This window comes from Pteropus alecto, unplaced genomic scaffold (genome assembly GCF_000325575.1).
Source record: "Pteropus alecto unplaced genomic scaffold, ASM32557v1 scaffold86, whole genome shotgun sequence".
Classification (NCBI taxonomy): domain Eukaryota; kingdom Metazoa; phylum Chordata; class Mammalia; order Chiroptera; family Pteropodidae; genus Pteropus; species Pteropus alecto.
In genome coordinates this window covers 1,581,746-1,592,913 of record NW_006442109.1, presented here as the reverse complement: position 1 = coordinate 1,592,913, position 11,168 = coordinate 1,581,746, and the positions used below count along the sequence as shown (strand labels likewise).

The 11,168-nt window shown below is 36.7% G+C and overlaps 2 pseudogenes; one reads left to right on the top strand and one right to left on the bottom strand.

The window, feature by feature from the left end:
- Positions 1–680: 680 nt before the first annotated feature.
- Positions 681–800, top strand: LOC112469849 (annotated as a pseudogene).
- A 9,550-nt stretch (positions 801–10,350) lies between these two features.
- Positions 10,351–10,469, bottom strand: LOC112469720 (annotated as a pseudogene).
- Positions 10,470–11,168: the final 699 nt, after the last annotated feature.

Genomic DNA, 11,168 nt, shown 5'->3' with positions numbered 1-11,168 from the left:
CCCCAATCTATTCTGTTCCCCACTTCCTGCCTCCCATCCAAGGGTTATTTGGAAGAAGTGATACACAGTTGTTATCTCTACTTTGTGTTCTGACAAAGTAAGTTAGAAAATAACAACATGAACTTGATTTTCCTCACAGTGTTCAAAGTTAGTCAACTCATACATCAGATATCAATACAAATGAGAGCGTATTAAACCAAAACTTTTTTCTGTCCTTGTTCCATAGCAATTCTGAAGACAGTTTTTATTTTAATTTAATATTTTTTCTCTGTACTTGAGGGTTTTTTTTTCACCCTTGCTAAGACACCAAAATAGAACATTGTATAAAGGGCTTTTTGCCCTTCTTGTGAGAAGCTTTAAGTGATATTTGTGCATGCTTTCATATTTCAAGATTTATGGATATTAGTGGAAGAGATCTGTTTTAATCATTAATCATGACTGCTAAATTACTTTCATCATGCATGCCAAATCTTTACTTTGTTCTTTTATAGTCATGTTGTGAAAATATCTGAGTTCATGTTTTACTTGGGCCTTATATGGAAATTTAAATACTTCATAAATTGTCTAAATAAGGACCAGAATGTGATACTGTTCTTTCACACCTATGAACAGAGATCAGTATTAACCTATAGCCCAGAGATATAGTGATACTTTTAAACAGCTTTAAAAAATGAATTTGAGTCTACGGCCGTGCCACCCTGAACGTGCCCAATCTCGTGTGATCTCAGAAGCTAAGTAGGGTCTGGCCTGGTTTGTACTTGGATGGGAGACCACCTAGGAATACCAGGTGCTTGTAGGCATTAAAAAAATTAATTTGAAAAGTCTCATGAGCATACGGCACACTGCACTTTCTTCAGATTGGTGCTAATAGCACTTTATGATGATAGAAATAAATGTTCTTTGTGTTCTTGAGAATGCTAGCCCCTCGTCATATGTAGCTACTGAGCCTCAAGAATGGCTAGCATGACTGAAGAACTAAATTTTTAAATTTGCTTAACTGGAATTTAGCCGCATGTAGTTAGTGGCTACTATATGAACAGCATAGCTTTAGATATTTAAGCACTAGTAATTGAGAAAAGCATTTTTTGAATAGGACCCTGCTATCTAATTTATTGAAATAGGAAATACAAGGATCACGATTAAAAATCGCCTCTGAGCAAAAGCATATAGCTGCACTGTTTATGTTGACAATCTGTCAATACAGTATCTGATAGCACCTCTCTCCCTGCCTGTGTTGTGATGTTGCCCTTCTGAGAAAAGTAGCCTTTTCAGTTTTTATTATGTGGAAGTTCTTTGGGTTGCAGTGATGTACAGATTTAAGTGCCAAAAATTGGTTTCTAATGAGACTGTCATAGATCTTTTTAGTGTTAGATCATTTTACATAGTTAAGCCTAATAATTTCTCATTTTAGATGAATTCGAAATCATTTCAACTCTAAATGAGATCGAGCACTTCTCATTACCAGTGATCACACTGCAACATGGAGGAATGTCATATTTCTATTTTACTCTTTTTTTGTTTTTAATTCTGGAAGATCGCTCATGTTGATGCAAAGGCAAGTGTTTTTGTTTCTGAGGGAACCAGAGTAATTTGGCTGTGTTTTTTGGCCACGGTGTGTCACCCTTGATTCTAGCTGGTCATCTAGTAATGTATTAAAAAGGCAAGAGTGGGGATTGGAAACACCTGGCCAAAGGTACCGTCAGGCTTGGTACAGCCTGTTATCATTGCTGGAGAAAGAGCCCAAAGCACATGTTCTATTGAAAGCAATCAGTGTTTAATCTTCCTATGAAAAAGACCAAGGAATAACGAAGACCACCAAAGTGCCAAAATCTATCTTCTTAAAAATATGTAAACCATGCAGGGGTTTTTATGTAAAGTTTTTAAATGCTAAGGAATAAGCTCATTTTTAGTTATGATGGATTTTCATGACTACCTCTTTGCTGTATGAATATATCTCAATTTTCTAATACCTCAATTTCCTGAGAATCTATGTACATTTTTGTAAATAAAATAATTTACCATATACTAGGGGAAGGAGCTGGCTTTTAAATTGTATAAAGACATTTGTTACTGGATTTGTTACATGGTGAATCGATTTGAAATTTCTTAACGTTATAGTCTCATGGTCCCCTTGACTCAGGTTTTGTTTTTTTAGTAAAAATATTTTTATTTAGTGAGATTTGTGTTCCAGGAAGTGTGTACCTTCATTTGTTCATTACAACTGCAAAGATTTGTATGTCTCCTATGTTTTACTTTCATGCCAAAGAAACTCACCCTTTTCAAAAGCCAGCAGGTTGCATGAACTGGGGGAAAAAAAGTTTGCCCCTTAAATAGGCATCTTAAGTTTTATTTTCTGGGATTTAAATATTTTCCAGAGGAAAACATCTACAATTGTTTAGTGAAAGCCATTAGGAATAATCTGCAAAAATGCATGTGTTTTTAGGCATGCACTAGTTCCATTAAGGAAACAATATTGACAATTTTAAAGAATTGTGCTGTATTTCAGTCCACAATTGCATGAAACTTTTTAAAGCTTATTTAAGATGTAAAGTAAATGCTAAATTTTATGTATATTCATGAACTATTCAGGATTCGATCACTATCATTTTTAGGGCCAGATTCCCATGATAGTACATGGTTATCATTTTAAGGGGACTGAACCTGCTGCCTTAAAGCTAAACCTGCTGCCTTTAAACTTTGCTACCTCCCTCCCTCGAACTGTGGTTGTAAACAGTGACTCTGCACAGTCAGTTAGCCTTATAATTGATTTGATTGTGAATGCAAATAAAATAAAATTTGTAAGTCTGCCAAGTATTGACTTAACTAGGTAAATGTAAACTGATTTCAACCTTATTTTTGGCCAAGTCTACCTGGTAGTTGATGATAATTTGGAAATGAAGTACATCGATATGGATGTGAGCATTGTGTTTGAGTTATTGTGGGAATAATTATTTTCTTCATATTTGGAACCGATAACATTCAAAGTGTTTATTTCCATCCTGATGATACTGGGCAAGTTTCTGAACCTCTCTGAACCTTTAGTGACAACTACCTGATAAGCTTATTGTGAAGAATGAAAGATAGTCTATGTAAATTACCTTAACAGTGCCTAGTAGCCTAGTGCAGAGTAAATAATAAATGATAACTATTAATATATATATATATATCAGTAGTATATAACTTTGTATTTTGGTGTTGGGTTTTGTAGCACCATTTAAATGGCAAAACTCATCTAAACATATTAGAGCTTATGAGAGTAGCTCTGACTAGCAAAAGAAAAAATTTTGCCTTTTTATTGTGGAGAATATTAATATAGGTAGGCAAAAGTATAATGATCTCTCCATTTACTTAACAAGACCCAACATCCATGGCCGATCTGGACCCATCCATTCTTCATCACCCTTGTCATGTTTTTTCCAAACAAATCCCAGAGATTACATTTTATCTGTAATTATTTTAGTACTTAAATGATAAGGCCTAATTTTTAACAACAAAACCACACCACCATTACACACAATAATCCTTAATCATATATAACCAGTATTAATGCTCCAGTTTTTAATAGCATTGAGATGCTTAAGTGGAGAGTAAATATAATGACTACAGAGGTGGTTACTCTTTCAAAGAAGATAAAAGATTTCTTACAAGGACGGTAGACACCTACATAGGTTAGTTGGGTGGACAGACAAGTGATTAAAGGAAAGAAAGAAGTGGGAAAGTAGAGGTAATAAGGTTGTATGTAGGAGCCCTGTCTCGCATATCTCAAGAACCTAATGTTTTCCTATGGACATAAGACACGTATCTATTGGGGAGAAATGGAGTTAATAAATATGGTGAAATTGCCAACAGTGACAAAGAAATGTCTTTTAGGAGAAGAGGTTGGGTTGAAATATAATCAGCGAAGCATGGCAGAAGAGGTATTGAGTGAGCAGGAGAAAAAAATAGGTGATAATATAAGGACACAATTTTAATAGGGATGGTTAAGCAAGTGAAACAGGTTTTCCTCTTTTGAAAGAAAACAAGGTGGGGAAAGGATAAGGAATACCCTATATTGAAACACCCCAATATTATGATTTAAAAAAAAAAAGAATCAATAGAGAAATAATTCAAGATAAATTCATCACAGCCATTATCTGAATTTATATTAAAAAACAAAACAAAACCTAAACCACTGGACTAGAGTTGCTCAAAAAGCAGAAAATCAGGAAATGATTTTAGGAGCTTTTTGTATTGCAGCTACACTGAATGTATGTAGAGTATGAGAATTATGGTTCTCAAACTAGTGAGTCCAATTTTCTTTTTGTTTAAAAGAGCACCTGAGTGGAGACAGAACACCTGGACATCTTCGTACAACCTACTGAGCATGGGATCATTGTGGTCTGCCCTGATTACAGGATGCTTGCAGCTATTGGGATGTGATCTCCCAGCTTCGGATGGAGAAACCTGTGATTCATATTCTCACTCCATTGCTGGCTGGGCAGTAGAGTAATAATAGTAATAAACATCATGCAATGAGATTACTTTCTTAGTTTTCAAAGCAGTACCACTGACTTTTACTGTCTTTAAAAAGATCCTTTGCAATGGAAAGATAAACAAGTACAAGGTGCTTAAATGACACCTCTGTCTAGGGTCAAACAGCAGTGATGAGACCTGAACCCAGGCCTCCTGAATCTCCTGGATCTGGTTTTCTTCTCATCATACCCAGTGCTTGATGAAACTCAAAGAGGATAGAGTTCAATATGTTTAATTCTGTTGGGTAAAATTAAAACTTTAATGAATCCTACTAAATTATTTAAACTCAGCCATTTATTCAGCATAAAATTTAAATGCTCTCTTAAAATGTTTAATATATCTAATTTGTAAAATCCATTAAAGCACTTAGGATTAAGTGGTTTTCCTTAACATGTAATTGGTTTCTAATAATTAGGTCTGTAATATCTTTCAAGGGAACTGAAATTGATTTCTTTAAAGCAGACTTTATTGTCTCATTCAATGAAAATTGAAGTGAATACTCTTACATAATTCATTTATGTTTAATTTTAAATTTCCTAAATATTGTGCTCTAGCATGTAACTTTTGCCATATTTTAGTAAACTTTTACTTTGTCAAATTTCAAATAAGCCCATAGAAATACTTTAGGGGAAAGAAAGGAGTTCATAGGAAAACTGCCTTGATTATTAAGTTTAAAGTCTCATTAAAATATGGAAAAATACTTAAAAACACTGCAAAATCAGGTCATACTAATATTTTCTTTATAATGCTAAGCTTACAAAATGCAAACATTAATTTTTTGTATGTATATGTGTGTATATCTATAGGTGTGTGTATGTGTATATATGTGTATGTGTGTATAAATATATATGTTTTTAATATACTCTTTTCCTGGTGGCAGAAACTTGCTTGAATTAGAGTCTTAGCTGCTGCTGATACAATGTTAAATGATTGTGTTGTCTGTAAAGCCGGCTTCAAATAGAGTAGGATGCTAATATGCAAAGCTTGTGCCACTTAAAACACTGGACGGGCCAGGCATGTCAGGCATGCAATGAGAGAAAATATGTGTTATTTTCCTGCTCATAAAAATGAGATTATCAATATTTGCCCTTCGGAGCGGCGACATGGGTTTTGCTGGAGAGTAAGTCCATGGCAGCAGGGAATTTGTTCATGGCTGTACTTGTTCACCGCCTGGACCAGTGCCTGGAACATATTCGGCATAAAATAAATGCCTGTTACATAAACATATTAACTGATGCAGAATGTTTCTTGAGGTGCATAACAGAAAGTTTTCAGACTTGAAATAATCAGAGGTATCAAAGATGTGAACTAGCAGACAATCTCTGCATTTCCCTCCCTCCCTTTCTCCCTTTTTCCTTACATTCTTCATGAAACTGTGCATCCTCTGCTGATGTTCTTTACCTTTGCAGCATAAGGTCATAAGAGATTATATTCTGACATGAAGCAATAGTTCTATTCAGTTATCCTTTAAAGAATTACCGAGGACCTACCTGCTCTGGGCCAGGCATTGTGTAAGCTCTGAGAAGACAGAGCCAGCTGAATGGCTCTTGTGGGGCCCACAGGCCTATCTGAAGCTCTGTGTGATACGCAGAGGTGACCGCTAATTTTTTTTTTTTTTTTTTGATACCAGAGATGTTGACAAGGCAAAAACTCTGGAGAACCAGTAAAACCCTAGATATTTTTCTTTCTGAATTATTTTCCTGCATTTTTTGAAAAAGAAACAAGCAAAGACCTACTGTATTTGTGAATATAAAGGAGATTTTAAAAATCACATCAAAGATTTAATTGCTCAGATATATATATTCAAATTGAATTAATCGTGAATTGTAAATTAGACCTAAGAATTTAAACAAAGAAGTTTTATGGAAATTGAGAGATCTAATTTATATATTTTAGCCCAAATGAAATATTTTTTTATGAACCTAATGCAGTTGGACATTTATTTTGTTTTAAAGTTATTTATACATACCTCCAGTCATGAAAAATAACTTAAGTGCTTCAAAACCAGCCAAGCCTTAGAAACTTAGTGTACATTTTCAAGCTTTTCTAATCTGGAACCTAAATTTTCCCATGTCTTGGCCCCCTGATACTGTCTCCCCTACCCAAAGAACCATGCCAAGTCTGCCATAAAGTCAATTTACTGTGGCAAAGCCAAGAACTTGAACACACATTTTCAGTCAAAGCAGCCTGCTGGCAGCAAGTAGAATCGAGGCCAAGAACAGGGTCATTTTTATATGTAGAGAAAGAGAGGAGAAAGGGATCCAGCCAGCCAGGGCCAAGAGTCTAGGAGTTTAAACAGGCAAAAGAAGGGGAAAGCATATTAGTAGAGATTTTGTGGGTTGAAATAGAGGACTCTGAGTCTTAATCCAGAACGATTTTATTCTTACAAAGGGAAATTTTTAAATGTTATACATATTTTTTTGCCCAAATGCTATTTCAGCCAAAATCGTTATATCTACGTTGAAAGATAGGTCATAACTTTGAGAACTTTAGTTTGCTTTTATCAAGGGGAAAATGTGGTTAACTCTTGTATGTGTTTGAATCAACTGCAAAGTACTGAATTATCTTCTGAATGGTTGTGTAACTATGTGCAAAACTCACTTAAAAAAAATAAAAACTCAGGGATTTAACTGAATCAACTACCAACTTATGTATTTGGATGCCTGGGAAGTAGTCAGAATCTTCTTGGTTCCGACTCTGAGCATAACTCCTGGAAAATGGATCTGTGCTTCCCCAATGAGAAACCATGCAGCATGAATACCAAGAGAATGGTGGAGTGTTGCTAGCATCAGAAGAGATGCTTAAATTCCCAACTAGAACATACCATTTAGTCATCTGACCAACATTTATTGAGTATCTGCTATGTGCCAGACATTGCACCTGGGACTATAGAAGAAAAATTCCACTCCTTTAGCATCAAATAGTCTGTGAAGTCCAAGAAGCAAAGTCTAGGGAAGGGAAGAGAAAGCACTAACTGAGGCCTATGGGCCCTGGAGTTATCCGTATTCTTAGAGCAGACAGCAGTTCCAAAATTTTAATGGGAAGCTTGGGAACACTTAAATAAGCATTTAGATATATGGTGAGTCAGTGCTATGGAAGGCAAGTTTTGAAAGATTAATTAGGAGCAAGGGAGAAGTCCTCTTCACTGTAAGGACTTTAAAGCTGGGCAATATCAGTAATGCAAATGTGGCTGGCTTTTTTCAGTGGTCTAATTTTCTCTTTCCAGGCCATAAACAGCATTTCGTAGCATCTTTCTGTCCCTCCTCCTAAAAAGAAATTTCTAAAAGGCATTGGTGAGTGCCATGAGTATGTGTGCATGCGTGTGTGTTGGGGGAAGTAGCAAAACAAAGTCCCTCTGAATACTCCTGTCCCCTTTCAGGAATGAAGGTAGCGATCTCCTCCACTGCTGGAAGTGCTGCTGGCAGACAGTGCTCAGCTATCGGCTGCCTTCAGGAAGTACCTCACCCAAAGACACCTGCTTTGCCCAAATGTCATGCCCCTTCCCAGAGTAGCCCATACTCAAGCCCATATTCACGGCCTGGTTGGTGTGTGGGTGTTTAAGGTCTGGCTGCCCTGCCCCAACTCTAAAGGGCCATCTGTTCCAGAACTCCCTGTGGGACTGGCTGAATCTTCACAGAGGCTGAATCTCAGCTTCCCTTTCTGCTCAACCCTGCTTCCTAAGAGTACTTCCTAATAAACTTCCTGCATGCTGATCTTTATCCCAGAGTTTGCTTCCACATGCAAACATATGGCATGCTTGGAAGGGGCGGAAGAGACTGAGGCCCTTTTCATATATAGCTTCAATACTAGCCATCTTGGTATTTCTTCTCATCAAAGACTGATGGGATATTGGAGGGCTGTGGCAGGAAAATCTATTTTTGTATCTATTTTGGCCAGGGTCTAGGTTTAGGGGAAGGGCAATAAAAGGGCTCACTGTAATCAAAACTGAGTCTTAGAGTTAAAAGCACTGCTTGGGAGTCAGAAAGATTTGTGTTGAAAATCATGTCTGTGTTTGCCTTTGGATGAGTTATTGAAATAAATGTAAACCTCAATTTTCTCATCTGGAAAAATGAATAATAAAAGTTACTTCACATATTTGTAGTGGTAATGAAATAGCAGTTGCTGTGATGTGATATACCGAAATTTATCTTCATTATCATTATTATTATTTAAAGCATTAGAGCCTATTTCACACAGGGGACCTAAGAGCTTGGAGAGGGCACTTGTGGCACCAATTTGTCCAGCTTTCTGGGGTCTGAGAATACAACACTAAAATCCAAATATAAGAATACATGACTAGTGGCTACCATCTGGGCTAGGAACCCATCCTCTGATCCTATTGGACCTTGAGTCCTATCACTTTTGAGTCAAATGTGGTTACCAAAGTCTGGCCACCAGGGCCTGGATGATAATATTGTACAACTGGAGGAGTCCTATATGTTAGTATGACATAGAAAGACAGATACTGCATGATCTCATATGTGGAAACTAAACTAGACTTATAGAGGGAGTAGAATGGTGGTTGCCAGAGGCTGAGTGTGTGTGTGTGTGTGTGTGTGTGTGTGTGTGTGTGTGTGTGTGTGTAGGAAATGGAAGATGTCGGTCCAAGTACAAAGTGTCAGTTATGCAAGATGAATAATTTCTGGAGATCTAATATGTGGCAACGGAACTATAGTTAACATTTTAAAAAGGAAGGAGATAGAAACTATATGAAGAGATGGATATGTTAATTGACTTGATTGCAGTGATCATTTCACTATATATACATATATATATGAAAACATCAAGTTGTACACCTTAAATATATATGATTTTTATTATTTGTCAACTATACCTCAGTAAAACTATCTAAGAGACACAGAGAAGTATTCCGGAGGCCTGCTCTCCACACCCCAGTCTTCACCATCCTAGTCTACTGGCTGATGAGAGATGGGTCCAGACTTGATAAGTATGAATTCTCAGGCCGGAGCAATTTCTAGCAGACTTCTCTGCTTCTCTGCTTTGCCCATCCTTCTCTCGCATGTGCTATGGTAGGGGTCTAGGTAAAACCAAATAATTGCAAAAGAAGAGAGGAAAATGCGAAAGCCCTAAAAGGAAGAAACAATTAAATTTAACCTAAAATATGTATAAATAATATATATCATATCCATAGCTACTTGTGACATTACTGATAATAGTTGACACAGAAAAGTTTGCAAACGGTATTCTTTTTCATAAATTAAAGTCAGTGTCATCCCTCTGTCACTTGAGCTCACTTGATTCTGATATCCTTGCATGAAAGAGAAATGAGTAGGGTTCCAGTTGATCCTCCAGGAAATGTGCCTAGGGATGTGTCACATTTTAAATATTGTATATTGAAACAGAAAAGAAGTTTGAGAGCTCCTAGGACTGAACGAGAAGGTGGGGATCATGATTTTTTTCTCATTTGATCCTGGCTCTTGGATGCTCCCACTTTATTTTAGTAGATACTCTTCAGGAATCTCTATTCGACATATTTAAAATTTAACTGAGGAAGAAAGAATAATGATTGAGTCAAGAGTCTCTGATTAAGAATATAAAGGAAAATTAATTAAAATTGGAGATGAGTATTTTTTCAGTGTCTTTTGTGAACAACCTCTGCCTCCTGCCCTTTAACCAAAGCAACTAAAGATAGCTAAACACTTCTCAGTCTGCCACAGCAATGAGACAACCAAAGGCCTTAAACAGTATAATGTGGCCTTCTTTCTTGGGTTCGTATTGAGATGGTTACCTTAAATTGTTTTCCTTTGGGCACCTCAGGATTTTTTTTTTTTAACTGAGATAGTATATTTGTTGCTGGACTTTTTTTTTTTTTTTTTACACCTACAGTACCTGGTCTTCCTAGGCGGTCTCTCATCCAAGTACTAACCAGGCCCGACCCTGCTTAGCTTCTGAGATCAGCTGAGATCGGGCATGTTCAGAGTGGCATGGCCATAGACTTGTTGCAGAACTTTGATCTTAAGTTATTACTATTAGCTGGAGTCTAGAGAGAACCACAGAATGTGGAGGTATAGCACAGTGTCTTCTGTAGTGATTAATTAATGCTGAGTTCAAACCCAAATGCAGCTGCTTATCAGCTTTGTGATCCTAGAGTTAAACCTCTCAGAACATCTGGTTTCCTTATCTGTAAAATGAAGAGAATAATAATGGTCTGTCTTTCACAGGGGAATGGAGATGATTAAATAAAATAATGCATATAACATATTTAGGAGATGCCCTGACACAGAGTATTTAGTACGTGGGAGTTGCTTATATTACTACTAGTAGTGGAAAGTATGACAACTTTCATTTTGCAAAATAGAAAAATGAGAACCTGTTATTTTAGTGTGAAGATCTGAACATTATGTTAATTTGTAGGGTAAGAATTTGGACAAGAAAATCGCAATGGACATGAGATCATCTTTGCACTGGGTCATAATCCAGAAGGCTGTCAGCAGCGAAGTGGTTATCTTACACCCAGCCTGAGATCTGCTGTCTGACAGGGAAGGCTGCATTTCTTCCTGAAGAGTTCTGAGGATCCTGGACACTACCTTGTTCCATCTGGATCAACTTACTAATGTTCCTTGCAGGGCTCTCCTGCTCAAGGATAGAAGCTTACTCTTCACTTATTTATGGAAATTAAAGCTTTTCTTTTACAT